Source organism: Bombina bombina, chromosome 3 (genome assembly GCF_027579735.1).
Source record: "Bombina bombina isolate aBomBom1 chromosome 3, aBomBom1.pri, whole genome shotgun sequence".
Classification (NCBI taxonomy): domain Eukaryota; kingdom Metazoa; phylum Chordata; class Amphibia; order Anura; family Bombinatoridae; genus Bombina; species Bombina bombina.
The window spans coordinates 1,147,982,760-1,147,998,939 of record NC_069501.1 but is presented as its reverse complement, the minus strand read 5'-3'; the positions used below and the strand labels follow the sequence as shown (position 1 = coordinate 1,147,998,939).

The following is a 16,180-nucleotide window of genomic DNA, read 5'->3' as shown; positions in this document are numbered from 1 at the left end:
TTGGGAGACTATTTCTAGTGCCCAAGGATCCAGAACATCTCTTGCCCAAGCCTGAGCGAAGAGAGAGAGTCTGCCCCCCACCAGATCCGGTCCCGGATCGGGGGCCAACATTTCATGCTGTCTTGGTAGCAGTGGCAGGTTTCTTGGCCTGCTTTCCCTTGTTCCAGCCTTGCATTGGTCTCCAGGCTGGCTTGGCTTGAGAAGTATTACCCTCTTGCTTAGAGGACGTAGCACTTGGGGCTGGTCCGTTTCTACGAAAGGGACGAAAAACAGAATTTATGTTTACCTGATAAATTTCTTTCTCCAACGGTGTGTCCGGTCCACGGCGTCATCCTTACTTGTGGGATATTCTCTTCCCCAACAGGAAATGGCAAAGAGCCCAGCAAAGCTGGTCACATGATCCCTCCTAGGCTCCGCCTACCCCAGTCATTCGACCGACGTTAAGGAGGAATATTTGCATAGGAGAAACCATATGGTACCGTGGTGACTGTAGTTAAAGAAAATAAAATATCAGACCTGATTAAAAAAACCAGGGCGGGCCGTGGACCGGACACACCGTTGGAGAAAGAAATTTATCAGGTAAACATAAATTCTGTTTTCTCCAACATCGGTGTGTCCGGTCCACGGCGTCATCCTTACTTGTGGGAACCAATACCAAAGCTTTAGGACACGGATGAAGGGAGGGAGCAAATCAGGTCACCTAAATGGAAGGCACCACGGCTTGCAAAACCTTTCTCCCAAAAATAGCCTCAGAAGAAGCAAAAGTATCAAACTTGTAAAATTTGGTAAAAGTGTGCAGTGAAGACCAAGTCGCTGCCCTACATATCTGATCAACAGAAGCCTCGTTCTTGAAGGCCCATGTGGAAGCCACAGCCCTAGTGGAATGAGCTGTGATTCTTTCGGGAGGCTGCCGTCCGGCAGTCTCGTAAGCCAATCTGATGATGCTTTTAATCCAAAAAGAGAGAGAGGTAGAAGTTGCTTTTTGACCTCTCCTTTTACCTGAATAAACAACAAACAAGGAAGATGTTTGTCTAAAATCCTTTGTAGCATCTAAATAGAATTTTAGAGCGCGAACGACATCCAAATTGTGCAACAAACGTTCCTTCTTTGAAACTGGTTTTGGACACAGAGAAGGTACGATAATCTCCTGGTTAATGTTTTTGTTAGAAACAACTTTTGGAAGAAAACCAGGTTTAGTACGTAAAACCACCTTATCTGCATGGAACACCAGATAAGGAGGAGAACACTGCAGAGCAGATAATTCTGAGACTCTTCTAGCAGAAGAAATCGCAACTAAAAACAAAACTTTCCAAGATAATAACTTAATATCAACGGAATGTAAGGGTTCAAACGGAACCCCCTGAAGAACTGAAAGAACTAAATTGAGACTCCAATTTAAATTTAAATGTAATCACATCAGATTCAGCCTGCTGAGAAATGTTCCCTAAATCAGTAATTTCTCCCTCAGACAAAACCTCCCTGGCCCCCTCAGATTGGGTTAGGGGCCCTTCAGAGATATTAATATCAGCGTCGTCATGCTCTTCAGTAACTAAAACAGAGCAGCCACGCTTACGCTGACAAGGGTTAATTTTGGCTAAAATGTTTTTGACAGAATTATCCATTACAGCCGTTAATTGTTGCATAGTAAGGAGTATTGGCGCGCTAGATGTACTAGGGGCCTCCTGAGTGGGCAAGACTCGTGTAGACGAAGGAGGGAATGATGCAGTACCATGCTTACTCCCCTCACTTGAGGAATCATCTTGGGCATCATTGTCATTATCACATAAATCACATTTATTTAAATGAATAGGAATTCTGGCTTCCCCACATTCAGAACACAGTCTATCTGGTAGTTCAGACATGTTAAACAGGCATAAACTTGATCAGAAAGTGCAAAAAACGTTTTAAAATAAAACCGTTACTGTCACTTTAAATTTTAAACTGAACACACTTTATTACTGCAATTGCGAAAAAACATGAAGGAATTGTTCAAAATTCACCAAATTTTCACCACAGCGTCTTAAAGCCTTGAAAATATTGCACACCAATTTTGGAAGCTTTAACCCTTAAAATAACGGAACCGGAGCCGTTTTAAGCTTTAAACCCCTTTACAGTCCCTGGTATCTGCTTTGCTGAGACCCAACCAAACCCAAAGGGGAATACGATACCAAATGACGCCTTCAGAAGTCTTTTATAAGTATCAGAGCTCCTCTCACATGCGACTGCATGCCATGCCTCTCAAAAACAAGTGCGCAACACCGGCGCGAAAATGAGACTCTGCCTATGCTTTGGGAAAGCCCCTAAAGAATAAGGTGTCTAAAACAGTGCCTGCCGATATTATTATATCAAAATACCCAGATAAAATGATTCCTCAAGGCTAAATATGTGTTAATAATCAATCGATTTAGCCCAGAAAAAGTCTACAGTTTAAATAAGCCCTTGTGAAGCCCTTATTTACAATCGTAATAAACATGGCTTACCGGATCCCATAGGGAAAATGACAGCTTCCAGCATTACATCGTCTTGTTAGAATGTGTCATACCTCAAGCAGCAAGGGACTGCAAACTGTTCCCCCAACTGAAGTGAATTGCTCTCAACAGTCCTGTGTGGAACAGCCATGGATTTTAGTTACGGTTGCTAAAATCATTTTCCTCATACAAACAGAATTCTTCATCTCTTTTCTGTTTCTGAGTAAATAGTACGTACCAGCACTATTTGAAAATAACAAACTCTTGATTGAATAATGAAAAACTACAGTTAAACACTAAAAAACTCTAAGCCATCTCCGTGGAGATGTTGCCTGTACAACGGCAAAGAGAATGACTGGGGTAGGCGGAGCCTAGGAGGGATCATGTGACCAGCTTTGCTGGGCTCTTTGCCATTTCCTGTTGGGGAAGAGAATATCCCACAAGTAAGGATGACGCCGTGGACCGGACACACCTATGTTGGAGAAATTAGGTTTATTTTTGGCCTTGAAAGACCTATCCTGAGGAAGGGCGTGGCCCTTACCCTCAGTGATATCAGAGATAATCTCTTTCAAGTCCGGGCCAAACAGCGTTTTCCCCTTGAAAGGAATGTTAAGGAGTTTGTTCTTGGAAGACGCATCCGCTGACCAAGATTTCAACCAAAGCGCTCTACGCGCCACAATAGCAAACCCAGAATTCTTCGCCGCTAACCTAGCCAATTGCAAAGTGGCGTCTAGGGTGAAAGAATTAGCCAATTTGAGAGCACGGATTCTGTCCATAATCTCCTCATAAGGAGGAGAATCACTATCGATCGCCTTTACTAGCTCATCGAACCAGAAACATGCGGCTGTAGTGACAGGGACAATGCATGAAATTGGTTGTAGAAGGTAACCTTGCTGAACAAACATCTTTTTAAGCAAACCTTCTAATTTTTTATCCATAGGATCTTTGAAAGCACAACTATCTTCTATGGGTATAGTGGTGCGTTTGTTTAAAGTAGAAACCGCTCCCTCGACCTTGGGGACAGTCTGCCATAAGTCCTTTCTAGGGTCGACCATAGGAAACAATTTTTTAAATATGGGGGGAGGGACGAAAGGAATACCGGGCCTTTCCCATTCTTTATTTACAATGTCCGCCACCCGCTTGGGTATAGGAAAAGCTTCTGGGAGCCCCGGGACCTCTAGGAACTTGTCCATTTTACATAGTTTCTCTGGGATGATCAAATTCTCACAATCATCCAGAGTGGATAATACCTCCTTAAGCAGAGCGCGGAGATGTTCCAACTTAAATTTAAATGTAATCACATCGGGTTCAGCTTGTTGAGAAATTTTCCCTGAATCTGAAATTTCTCCCTCAGACAAAACCTCCCTGGCCCCCTCAGACTGGTGTAGGGGCATTTCAGAACCATTATCATCAGCGTCCTCATGCTCTTCAGTATCTAAAACAGAGCAGTCGCGCTTACGCTGATAAGTGGGCATTTTGGCTAAAATGTTTTTGATAGAATTATCCATTACAGCCGTTAATTGTTGCATAGTAAGGAGTATTGGCGCGCTAGATGTACTAGGGGCCTCCTGAGTGGGCAAGACTCGTGTAGACGAAGGAGGGAATGATGCAGTACCATGCTTACTCCCCTCACTTGAGGAATCATCTTGGGCATCATTTTCAGTGTCACATAAATCACATTTATTTAAATGAGAAGGAACCTTGGCTTCCCCACATTCAGAACACAGTCTATCTGGTAGTTCAGACATGTTAAACAGGCATAAACTTGATAACAAAGTACAAAAAACGTTTTAAAATAAAACCGTTACTGTCACTTTAAATTTTAAACTGAACACACTTTATTACTGCAATTGCGAAAAAGTATGAAGGAATTGTTCAAAATTCACCAAAATTTCACCACAGTGTCTTAAAGCCTTAAAAGTATTGCACACCAAATTTGGAAGCTTTAACCCTTAAAATAACGGAACCGGAGCCGTTTTTAACTTTAACCCCTTTACAGTCCCTGGTATCTGCTTTGCTGAGACCCAACCAAGCCCAAAGGGGAATACGATACCAAATGACGCCTTCAGAAAGTCTTTTCTATGTATCAGAGCTCCTCACACATGCGACTGCATGTCATGCTTCTCAAAAACAAGTGCGCAATACCGGCGCGAAAATGAGGCTCTGCCTATGATTAGGGAAAGCCCCTAGAGAATAAGGTGTCTAAAACAGTGCCTGCCGATATTATTTAACAAAAATACCCAGATTAAATGATTCCTCAAGGCTAAATATGTGTAATATATGAATCGATTTAGCCCAGAAAATGTCTACAGTCTTAATAAGCCCTTGTGAAGCCCTTATTTACTGTCTGAATAAAAATGGCTTACCGGATCCCATAGGGAAAATGACAGCTTCCAGCATTACATCGTCTTGTTAGAATGTGTCATACCTCAAGCAGCAAAAGACTGCTCACTGTTCCCCCAACTGAAGTTAATTCCTCTCAACAGTCCTGTGTGGAACAGCCATGGATTTTAGTAACGGTTGCTAAAATCATTTTCCTCATACAAACAGAAATCTTCATCTCTTTTCTGTTTCAGAGTAAATAGTACATACCAGCACTATTTTAAAATAACAAACTCTTGATTGAATAATAAAAAACTACAGTTAAACACTAAAAAACTCTAAGCCATCTCCGTGGAGATGTTGCCTGTACAACGGCAAAGAGAATGACTGGGGTAGGCGGAGCCTAGGAGGGATCATGTGACCAGCTTTGCTGGGCTCTTTGCCATTTCCTGTTGGGGAAGAGAATATCCCACAAGTAAGGATGACGCCGTGGACCGGACACACCTATGTTGGAGAAACTACATTTAAACACCAAAAAACTCTTAACCATCTCCGTGGAGATGTTGCCTGTGCAACGGCAAAGAGAATGACTGGGGTGGGCGGAGCCTAGGAGGGACTATATGGCCAGCTTTGCTGGGACTCTTTGCCATTTCCTGTTGGGGAAGAGAATATCCCACAAGTAAGGATGACGCCGTGGACCGGACACACCAATGTTGGAGAAATATTAATTAGCAGAGGAATTGCACCCATTAGCAAAAGGATGATTAACCCCTCAATACCCCAAAAACGGATATCAAATTAAGATTTAACGCTTTTATCACAGTCAAACACACTGTCACAGATCTGCTGTGACTGATTACCTCCCTCAAAAACGAATTTTGAAGACCCCTGAGCTCTCTAGAGACGTCCTGGATCAAGGAGGAAGAAACAGGAAGACTGTGCTAGAATTTTAACTGCGCAACAAGGCGCTAAAACAAAGTCCCTCCCACTCATATTACAACAGTGGGAGACCTGATATAACTGTTTCTATGCAGAAAATAAGTTAGCCATGTGGAAAAAAATCATGCCCAAAAAGATTTATCACCACAGTACCTCACAAAACGAATAACATGCCAGTAAACGTTTTAAAAACAACATTTTGAATGTCATGCAAAGTTATCACTAAGCCTGCTACCAGTCGCTTCCACTGCAGATAAGGCTTAAACATTATTTCAGTATTAACAGTATTTTCTCAGTCAAATTCTAGTCCCTAGAAAATAACTCAACTGCGCATACATTTATCAGCCTGATACCAGTCGCTACTACTGCATTTAAGGCTGTACTTACATCATATGGGTAACAGCAGTATTTTCTTAGTCAATTCCATTCCCAGAAAATAATGTACTGCACATACCTCATTTGCGGGGGACCCCGCATGCTATTCCCCTCTTTCTGAAGTTACCCTACTCCTCAGAATGTCGAGAACAGCCAGTGGATCTTAGTTACGTCTGCTAAGATCATAGAAAAACGCAGGCAGATTCTTCTCCAAATACTGCCTGAGATACAAAAAACGGCACACTCCGGTGTCATTTTAAAATAACAAACTTTTGATTGAAGAATAATTAAGTAAAAACTCCAACTCCTCTCGCGACCTCCTTCTTTGTTGAGAGTTGCAAGAGAATGACTGGATATGACATGTGAGGGGAGGAGCTATATAGCAGCTCTGCTTGGGTGATCCTCTTGCAACTTCCTGTTGGGAAGGAGAATATATCCCATAAGTAATGGATGACCCGTGGACTGAACACACTTAACAAGAGAAAGAATTGACTTTCTTGATACATCTATTTATAAACAGGAGGGTATGCTAGCTGTAAACCTATACAAAAAGCAAACAGACTATAACAATTTGTTGCACTTTAATAGTGCACACCCTCCTGCTCTGTTGAAAAGTTTACCCAGGAGCCAATTCATGCGTGTGAGACAGATTGTCTCTGATGAAAATCTAGTAAAAGAAAGGCTATTAGAAATGGGTAAACTCTTCAAACAGAGAGGATATCCGTCAGATTTAATTCAGCAGGGAATTAGGGATGCATTACAAACCCCTAGGACCGATTTACTCAAAGAGAGGACAAGAAGTAAGAATAATACAAAAATTATCTTTGTTAATGAATACTCCCCTTGGAGTAGTAAAATACAGAAAGTGTTAAGAAAACATTGGTATATTTTACAGATCTCTAATCCACATGTGAAAGAATTTTCTAGTCCCCCCCCATGACTGCATTTAGAAGGGGCAAAAACCTCAAAGACACATTAGTTAAAGCTGACGTGGGTCCAAAGAGGAATATAAATCAGGGGCATATTGGGGATAGATACTTGGGATGTTTTGCATGTCTTAATTGCCAGAATTGCAATAATGTTATCAAAGGCCCAACTTTTACTCACCCCTCCACAGGTAAAAAATATAGGTTGAAGAATTACTATACTTGCAATTCTAAATTTGTAATATATATAATTAAAGGGACACTCAATCAAAATTAAACTTTCACTATTCAGATAGAGCATGCTATTTTAAACAACTTTCCAATTTACTTCCATTATCTAAATGTGCACAGTCTTTTTATATTTAAACTTTTTGAGTCACCAGCTCCTACTGAGCATGTGCAAGAATAAGTGTGTATGCATTTGTGAATGGCTAATGGCTGTCACATGGTATGTGTATGCATTTGTTATTGGCTGATGGCTGTCACATTGTACAGGGGGAGTGGAAAAAGACATAACTTTTTAAAATTGTCAGAAAAAAAATCTACTACTCATTTGAAGTTCAGACTAAGTGCTATTGTATTGCCATGTTATCTTGCAATTGTTAATTATGCAAATTTACTGTGTTGACTGGTCCTTTAAGTGTCCATGTGGTTTGGAGTATGTTGGCGAGACCACCCAGAAGGTACGGGAGCGCATCAACCAACACAAGAGTAATATCAGGACAGGAAAATTAGATGCTCCTGTGTCCAACCATTTTATTATGGCTGGACATCAAATTAATCAGCTCAGATTCCAGGTACTTGAACATATAAAAATACCTAGGAGGGGTGGTAATAGAACAAAGATGTTAAAGTACAGGGAATTATATTGGATACATTAGTTAGGGACCATGACCCCTAATGGAATGAACAGGGAGATGGATTGGAGTATATGCCAGTGAATATAAATAACTATACACCTAATAACAAAATATTTTTTGTTTAAGAATTTGATGGTAAAAATGAAATGATACAAAGAATTTTGACTAACTTCTTTATATATCCTTTGTTGAAGGTCACTTTGAATAATAAAATATTCAGAATTTGGCCACTAGATGGCATTGAGTTCAAGAAAGGATAACTAAAAGGTTAACACATGCGAAAACAGGTGGGGTAGGCGGAGCTTTAGCCTATTTAAGGTTTGATTTTAAAGTTTTATGTTAGACATGACTAAGGACATGGGTCCGAAACGTTGTCTGTTTTAATTGGCACAATAAAGCAATAATGTTTTAAACACAGTTGGTGGTGCGGCTATATTACTCTTTTAAACCCACAGGGAACTGTACAGGCCCTCCCCAAGGCGGTAGACCCGGGACAATAGGGCATGAGCACAATCGCGCATAAACGTCTAGACTCTGCAGACGAATGATCGTCAAGAATATGTGTAAGCGAAAACGTGCTGCAACCTCCGGGGGGGAGAACAAGCCTCCCTGCATGGAGGAATAATCATAATCTGGGTTACCCGCATGTGTAGAAGTATTGAGTGGTAGGGAACTCGCCTCTTGGAGGACAGGACCCCCCAGAGCCGGATGGCTCAGCTGACCCTCGATTCCCCAAGCCTGAAGAACCAGGCGCTCTAATACGGCACACCGAACATAACTGATTAATATGAGTCAACGAGGCCTATCCGGATTCTTCCCCGGACGAAGAATCTGAAATTAGAACAGTCTCAGAATCCTCCGTAACCGAGTCTGAATCCTACATAACTGTATAGAGAATATGCCAATATGGACTATTTTAAGACAAAACAAAACAGCACCTGACAACCACAATAGCTGGGGCACTCACTACCTTCTATGAACCAGACCTCTGCAAACTAGAATTTCTCCGTCGCCACACGGTCAGGAATGCGGAAATGGAGGACGGAACGTGATCACGCCCAGCCAGAAGGTAAACCATATAGTCCAACCATAAGGTTGTGTAATTTTGAAAGGCCTTTATGTTCCAGCCATGAGCCCGATTAACACTACACATAAGCAGATTATATTACATAACAAACATGATTAAAAATACCCTGTTCAATAACCCCCCTCAGGAGATCTTAAACCTCGATTCCAAGATACTAAAGGAGACTCACTGAGACCCTTATGTTAAGTTAGTCCAGCAAGGTGGTAGCCTCTCAGGTAAATATTAGTAGAGTACATTCACGAAGAAAGAAAATGAAACGATCTTACCGGAAACTACGCCGTAGAACAGGAACACAGCCCTTCAAGTGTGACGGATAGTAGCTAACTTTCATCCAAGCCCTCACTGAGAGACTGACAGGATTAGAGACAATTTTCTGACACTTCTCTGCCAACCTCCTGGGACGAAAGGCAAAGAATGACTGGGGGATGAGGGGAGTGGGAGGGCTTAAGCCTTTGGCTGAGGTGTCTTTGCCTCCTCCTGGTGGCCAGGTTCTTATTTCCCAAAAGTAATGAATGCAGCTGTGGACTCTTTCCATTAGAGAAGAAAATATGTAAAAGCAGATTTATGCAATATTTATATTGAATAAAGTGTTTAACTATGTATTTAATGTAAATATTTGCCATTCCAATATTCCTCAGAAAAGGGAAAATGTATGTATAAATATTCTCTCTATTATATGGTTTTTAGGTAAAATATGCAACATTCTTCTATGTGAAGAACATTGAAATGTGAAATAATATTTCCTGTTGGTTTAGTGCACTTGAGAAAAAGCTATCGGGACTTCATGCAAGTGTGTGTGTTATGTTTTATTCTACTTTTCTACTCCATTGAAGTCTATGGGGGAATGGTTGTGCTATTCGAACTTTGGCTTTTTATGCGTATTAGGTTAGAGCTCGTGAGAAAAAAAACATAATTTATGCTTACCTGATATATTTATTTCTCTTGTAGTGTATCCAGTCCACGGATCATCCATTACTTCTGGGATATTCTCCTTCCCAACAGGAAGTTGCAAGAAGATCACCCACAGCAGAGCTGCTATATAGCTCCTCCCCTCACTGCCATATCCAGTCATTCGACCGAAACAAGACGAGAAAGGAGAAACCATAGGGTGCAGTGGTGACTCTAGTTTAATTAAAATTTAGAACTGCCTTAAAAGGACAGGGCGGGCCGTGGACTGGATACACTACAAGAGAAATACATTTATCAGGTAAGCATAAATTATGTTTTCTCTTGTTAAGTGTATCCAGTCCACGTATCATCCATTACTTGTGGGATACCAATACCAAAGCTAAAGTACACGGATGATGGGAGGGACAAGGCAGGAACTTAAACGGAAGGAACCACTGCCTGTAGAACCTTTCTCCCAAAAACAGCCTCCGAAGATGCAAAAGTGTCAAATTTATAAAATTTTGAAACGGTGTGAAGCGAAGACCAAGTCGCAGCCTTGAAAATCTGTTCAACAGAGGCCTCATTTTTAAAGGCCCAGGTGGAAGCCACAGCTCTAGTAGAATGAGCTGTAATCCTTTCAGGGGGCTGCTGTCCAGCAGTCTCATAGGCTAAGCGTATTATGCTCCGAAGCCAAAATGAGAGAGAGGTTGCCGAAGCTATTTGACCTCTCCTCTGTCCAGAGTAAACGACAAACAGGGCAGATGTTTGACGAAAATCTTTAGTAGCCTGTAAGTAAAACTTCAAGGCACGGACTACGTCCAGATTATGCAAAAGTCGTTCCTTCTTTGAAGAAGGATTAGGACACAATGATGGAACAACAATCTCGATTGATATTCCTGTTAGAAACCACCTTAGGTAAAAACCCAGGTTTGTTACGCAGAACTACCTTGTCTGAATGAAAAATCAGATAAAGAGAATCACAATGTAAGGCAGATAACTCAGACTCTTCGAGCCGAGGAAATAGCCATCAAAAACAGAACTTTCCAAGATAAAAGTTTAATATCAATGGAATGAAGGGGTTCAAACGGAACTCCCTGAAGAACTTTAAAACTGTTGCTCCCCCATGGAGCTTAAACTTGGTTCTTAAACACAGGCTTAATCCTAACCAAAGCCTGACAAAATGCCTGGACTTCTGGAACTTCTGCCAGACGCTTGTGCAAAAGAATAGACAGAGCAGAGATCTGTCCGTTTAAAGAACTAGCTGATAAGCCTTTGTCCAAACCCTCTTGGAGAAAGGACAATATCCTAGGAATCCTAACCTTACTCCATGAGTAACTCTTGGATTCACACCAATAAAGATATTTACGCCATATCTTATGGTAGATTTTCCTGGTGACAGGCTTCCGAGCCTGTATTAAGGTATCAATGACTGACTCGGAGAAGCCACGCCTTGATAGAATCAAGCGTTCAATCTCCATGCAGTCAGTCTCAGAGAAATTAGATTTGGATGATTGAAAGGACCTTGTATTAGAAGGTCCTGCCTCAGAGGCAGAGTCCATGGTGGAAGAGATGACACGTCCACTAGGTCTGCATACCAGGTCCTGTGTGGCGCTATCAGAATCAACGATGCTCTCTCCTGTTTGATTTTGGCAATCAGTCGAGGGAGCAGAGGAAACGGTGGAAACACATAGGCCAGGTTGAGGAACTAAGGAGCTGCTAGAGCATCTATCAGCGTTGCTCCCGGGTCCCTGGACCTGGATCCGTAACAAGGAAGCTTGGCGTTCTGGCGAGACGCCATGAGATCCAGTTCTGGTTTGCCCCAACGATGGACCAGTTGAGCAAACACCTCTGGATGGAGTTCCCACTCCCCCGGATGAAAAGTCTGACGACTTAGAAAATCCGCCTCCCAGTTCTCTACGCCTGGGATGTGGATCGCTGACAGGTGGCAAGAGAGACTCTGCCCAGCGAATTATCTTTGAGAGACTTCTAACATCGCTAGGGAACTCCTGGTTCCCCCTTGATGGTTGATGTAAGCCACAGTCGTGATGTTGTCCGACTGAAATCTGATGAACCTCAGTGTTGCTAACTGAGGCCAAGCTAGAAGAGCATTGAATATTGCTCTTAACTCAAGAATATTTATTGGGAGGAGTTTCTCCTCCTGAGTCCACGATCCCTGAGCCTTCAGGGAGTTCCAGACTGTGCCCCAACCTAGAAGGCTGGCATCTGTTGTTACAATCGTCCAATCTGGCCTGCGAAAGGTCATACCCTTGGACAGATGGACCCGAGAAAGCCACCAGAGAAGAGAATCTCTGGTCTCTTGATCCAGATTTAGTAGAGGGGACAAATCTGAGTAATCCCCATTCCACTGACTTAGCATGCATAATTGCAGCGGTCTGAGATGCAGGCGCGCAAATGGCACTATGTCCATTGCCGCTACCATTAAGCCGATTACTTCCATGCACTGAGCCACTGACGGGCGTGGAATGGAATGAAGGACACGGCAAGCATTTAGAAGTTTTGATAACCTGGACTCCGTCAGGTAAATTTTCATCTCTACAGAATCTATAAGAGTCCCTAGGAAGGAGACTCTTGTGAGTGGTGATAGAGAACTCTTTTCCACGTTCACTTTCCACCCATGTGACCTCAGAAATGCCAGATCTATCTCTGTATGAGACTTGGCAATTTGAAAGCTTGACTCCTGTATCAGGATGTCGTCTAGATACGGAGCCACCGCTATGCCTCGCAGTCTTAGAACCGCCAGAAGTGAGCCCAGAACCTTTGTAAAAATTCTCGGGGCAGTGGCCAACCCGAAGGGAAGAGCTACAAATTGGTAATGCCTGTCAAGAAAGGCAAACCTTAGGAACCGATGATGATCTTTGTGAATCGGTATGTGAAGTCCACTGTGGTCATGTACTGACCCTCTTGGATCATGGGTAGTATGGTCCGAATAGTTTCCATTTTGAATGATGGAACTCTGAGGAATTTGTTTAAGATCTTTAGATCCAAGATCGGTCTGAAGGTTCCCTCTTTCTTGGGAACCACAAACAGATTTGAATAAAATCCCTGTCCCTGTTCCGTCCGAGGAACTGGATGGATCACTCCCATTACTAGGAGGTCTTGCACACAGCTTAGGAATGCCTCTGTCTGTCTGGTTTGCTGATAACCTTGAAAGATAAAATCTCCCTTGTGGAGGAGAAGCTTTGAAGTCCAGAAGATATCCCTGAGATATGATCTCCAACGCCCAGGGATCCTGAACATCTCTTGCCCACGCCTGGGCGAAGAGAGAAAGTCTGCCCCCCACTAGATCCGTTTCCGAATAGGGGGCCATTCCTTCATGCTGTCTTGGGGGCAGCAGCAGGCTTTCTGGCCTGCTTGCCCTTGTTCCAGGACTGGTTAGGTTTCCAGGCCTGTCTGGAATGAGCAACAGTTCCCTCTTGTTTTGAAGCGGAGGAAGTTGATGCTGCTCCTGCCTTGAAATTTCGAAAGGCACGAAAATTAGACTGTTTGGCCTTTGATTTGGCCCTGTCCTGAGGAAGGGTATGACCCTTGCCTCCAGTAATGTCAGCAATAATTTCCTTCAAGCCAGGCCCGAATAAGGTCTGCCCCTTGAAAGGAATGTTGAGTAATTTAGACTTTGAAGTCACGTCAGCTGACCAGGATTTAAGCCATAGCGCCCTACGCGCCTGGATGGCGAATCCGGAATTCTTAGCCGTTAGTTTAGTCAAATGTACAATGGCATCAGAAACAAATGAGTTAGCTAGCTTAAGCATTCTAAGCTTGTCAATAATTTCATTCAATGGAGCTGTCTGGATGGTCTCTTCCAGGGCCTCAAACCAGAATGCCGCCGCAGCAGTGACAGGCGCAATGCATGCAAGGGGCTGTAAAATAAAACCTTGTTGAATAAACATTTTCTTAAGGTAACCCTCCAATTTTTTATCCATTGGATCTGAAAAAGCACAACTGTCCTCAACCAGGATAGTGGTACGCTTTGCTAAAGTAGAAACTGCTCCCTCCACCTTAGGGACCGTCTGCCATAATTCCCGTGTAGTGGCGTCTATTGGAAACATTTTTCTAAATATAGGAGGTGGGGAAAAGGGCACACCGGGGTCTATCCCACTCCTTGCTAATAATTTCTGTAAGCCTTTTAGGTATAGGAAAAACATCAGTACACACCGGCACCGCATAGTATCTATCCAGCCTACACAATTTCTCTGGAATTGCAACTGTGTTACAGTCATTCAGAGCAGCTAATACCTCCCCAAGCAATACACGGAGGTTCTCAAGCTTAAATTTAAAATTAGAAATCTCTGAATCAGGTCTCCCCGAGTCAGAGATGTCACCCACAGACTGAAGCTCTCCTTCCTCATGTTCTGCATATTGTGACGCAGTATCAGACATGGCTCTAACAGCATTTGCGCGCTCTGTATCTCTCCTAACCCCAGAGCTATCGCGCTTGCCTCTTAATTCAGGCAATCTAGACAATACCTCTGACAGGGTATTATTCATGATTGCAGCCATGTCCTGCAAGGTAATCGCTATGGACGTCCCTGATGTAATTAGCGTACGTCCCCTGAGCGGGAGGCGAAGGGTCTGACACGTGGGGGGAGTTAGTCGGCATAACTTCCCCCTCGACAGAACCCTCTGGTGATAATTCTTTTATAGATAAAGACTGATCTTTACTGTTTAAGGTGAAATCAATACATTTAGTACACATTCTCCTATGGGGCTCCACCATGGCTTTCAAACATAATGAACAAGTAGTTTCCTCTGTCTCAGACATGTTTAAACAGACTAGCAATGAGACTAGCAAGCTTGGAAAACACTTTAAACAAGTTTACAAGCAATATAAAAAACGTTACTGCGCCTTTAAGAAACACAAATTTTGCCAAATTTTGAAATAACAGTGAAAAAATGCAGTTACACTAATGAAATTTTTACAGTGTATGTAATAAGTTAGCAGAGCATTGCACCCACTTGCAAATGGATGATTAACCCCTTAATACCAAAAACGGAACAAATGACAAAAACGTTTTTTAAACAGTCACAACAACTGCCACAGCTCTACTGTGGCTTTTTACCTCCCTCAATACGACTTGAAGCCTTTTGAGCCCTTTAGAGAAGTCCTGGATCATGCAGGAAGAAGCTGGATGTCTGTGTCTGTTATTTTTGCTGTGCAAAAAAATGCCAAAATAGGCCCCTCCCACTCATATTACAACAGTGGGAAGCCTCAGGGAACTGTTTCTAGGCAAAATTCAAGCCAGGCATGTGGAAAAAACTAGGCCCCAATAAGTTTTATCACCAAACATATGTAAAAAACGATTAAACATGCCAGCAAACGTTTTAAAATACACTTTTATAAGAGTATGTATCTCTATTAATAAGCCTGATACCAGTCGCTATCACTGCATTTAAGGCTTTACTTACATTACTTCGGTATCAGCAGCATTTTCTAGCAAATTCCATCCCTAGAAAAATATTTTAACTGCACATACCTTATTGCAGGAAAACCTGCACGCTATTCCCCCTCTGAAGTTACTTCACTCCTCAGAATATGTGAGAACAGCAAAGGATCTTAGTTACTTCTGCTAAGATCATAGAAAACGCAGGCAGATTCTTCTTCTAAATACTGCCTGAGATAAACAGTACACTCCGGTACCATTTAAAAATAACAAACTTTTGATTGAAGAAATAAACTAAGTATAAAACACCACAGTCCTCTTACGACCTCCATCTTAGTTGAGAGTTGCAAGAGAATGACTGGATATGGCAGTGAGGGGAGGAGCTATATAGCAGCTCTGCTGTGGGTGATCCTCTTGCAACTTCCTGTTGGGAAGGAGAATATCCCACAAGTAATGGATGATCCGTGGACTGGATACACTTAACAAGAGAAAAACAGCTTACTTTGAACTTGCAATACACTTGCGCTACCCGACACATGCAAAAAGCCTCCGTCTAGCTAAGTTAATTAGTGAGCGGGAGCGCAAAGTACCGCTCAACTCATAATCTAGCCATTAATAGGTTTGGTGTTTTAGTTGCGTTTTGTACAATTACGCTATTTTTATTGGCTTATGTTTACATCATAGTGCTATATATGGTATAAAAACCAACATGATTTATTCCAAAACTTCTAACTTCTTAAAAAAAACCTTGTTTCAGTTCATTATTGTAAGGGTTTTTTCCCTCCTTTGTTTGCCATGTGCTGCTGGCAGCCATTTTACTCACCTCTCTTGCTGACTCTGGTGCATACTGTGTGATGCTGCTCATTTCCTGCACTTCCTTTTATGGCCATACTGGTGTTCATCATCAGTGTGAGAC

General features: G+C 42.4%; 1 protein-coding gene across 1 annotated transcript in view; it reads right to left on the bottom strand.

Annotated features, from left to right (window-relative positions):
• The window catches only part of RDX (radixin), a 471,667-nt gene that overhangs the window by 242,438 nt on the left and 213,049 nt on the right, over positions 1-16,180 (bottom strand). The window lies entirely within an intron of this gene.